Below are 1,794 nucleotides of genomic sequence, written 5' to 3'. Positions count from 1 at the left end.
CCCGAGTGCTTAATGGAAGTTGAGTGAGAACCGGCTCCTGTTCATTCATGTCCCGCGCTGACGTCAGCGAAGCCACGCCCTCAGGAATGTCTTTAAAGGGGCCGGGCTGGCACCCAGCGAGAAGGGAGGGGAAGTCCCGAGGGGGTTGGAGGGGCTCTTTGGGCCCGCTGGACTCGCTGGCGCCCCCCAGGTCCTTCCAAGTTTGAGCGCCTCCAAGCGCCAGTGCAACCAGGGCTAGTCCTCGAGGATCTCTGAGCCGGGGATCCTCGGCCCAGACGTGGGGATGGTTTTGCGCGGAGCCATCCCCCACGCTCACCCTTTGCCCTCTGGGACCGAGCTAAACGTTGGCCCGGTGGCCTGAACTGAAATGGCCTGGAGGGTCAAGAAGCAGTTGCCTGCTTAGCAGCTTGCCTGGAAAGAGAGCTCCAAAATAGACCCAGATGCCCCTCTTCCTGGGATTTCTAAACTGGGCACCAAACTGTCGGAGGTCAGGGAGAGCTTCTCTGCTCAGGGGCCTCTAAGAATACAGTAATCTGAGAGCATCCTCATCTAAAAATGAGCCAGACATGCATGATCTCCTTTAATTCTCATCTGGGAGGTAGATGTCATTATCCCCATTTTACAGACGAGTAAACCGAGGCTGCAACAGCTTAAACAATATGCGCAAAGGTTGCACAGCTCAAAGGTAGTAGAGCCAGGATTTGAATCTGGGTAGTCTCTGCTTTAACCACTGCCCATATTGAGAAAGGTTGGGCAAGAGGCTGCTGGGTAGAGCACCCCTATGCCCCAACCCTGGCATGGCAGAAGCAGTTGGTCTGTTTTGACACTTTGGAGGACAGGACACCTGCTTCCCACCTGCCCCTTCAAGGGGCCTCTCCCCAACGGTTCCTCAGACATGAGCTCATCTCCCCTCCTGACAGAAGTGGCTGGTGCTAGTGAAACAAACGGGAAATGTTCTCTCTCCTGCCTGCCTGGCCACCCACGGTTGCCTGTTGCCCAATCGCCATTTGGCCAGTCCAGTCCAGGAGGAGCAGCTGTAGCAAGCCTGGCTTCCTGGGAGGCTACAACCCCCTCTGCCCACCTCCTTCTCTTTCACCCCATCCTCTTCCTGACTCTCCTGGACCTGCTCACCAGACAGCCACACTGACTTACTCTGGTACCCAGGTCCTCCCTGCCAGATGTGGACATCTTGGCCCCTCGGCCTTGGCGCCAGCCCTTGGGAAGCGGGTCCAGACATCTCCCTTGGAAGGGGGTGGGAGGGTTAATTACAGGTGTTGGGATAGTATAATTAAAGCCTTTGACCAAGATGATGGGAGGAGAGCCTTGGTCTTCTGAGTGTGTGAGTGTGCAAGTGTCCATGAGATTGAGTGTGTGCACGTGTGTGTGTGTGTGTGTGAGCATGTGTGGACATGAGAGGATCTGTGTGTGACTGTGAGTGTGCCGTACTTGGCAGTGGTCAAGACTGTAGGCTGTAGAGTCAGCCTATGAGTTTTTGGACATTTCACTTCTTGGAGGCTCGGTTTGCTCATCTGGAAGATGTATAAACCTACTTCAGAGGGTTACTGTGAAGATCAAATACGAGCATGCATGTTAACTGCAGAAGCCAGGATGACGGAACGCGCTTGTTAAACCTCAGCTGTTATTATGGTCACACGTGGTGCGGCCAGAGGAAGCAGCATCTGTAGCGGGTGGGGCGGGCGGTGTGCACAGGGCGCTGCGCATGGCCGGTGAGTGGTGTGTGTGTGTGTGTGTGTGTGTGTGTGTGTGTGTGTGTGTGTGTGTGTGTGTGTGTAG

This window comes from Lagenorhynchus albirostris, chromosome 2 (assembly GCF_949774975.1).
Source record: "Lagenorhynchus albirostris chromosome 2, mLagAlb1.1, whole genome shotgun sequence".
Lineage (NCBI taxonomy): Eukaryota > Metazoa > Chordata > Mammalia > Artiodactyla > Delphinidae > Lagenorhynchus > Lagenorhynchus albirostris.
The sequence above is the reverse complement of the archived record's forward strand: the minus strand, read 5'-3'. Positions refer to the sequence as shown.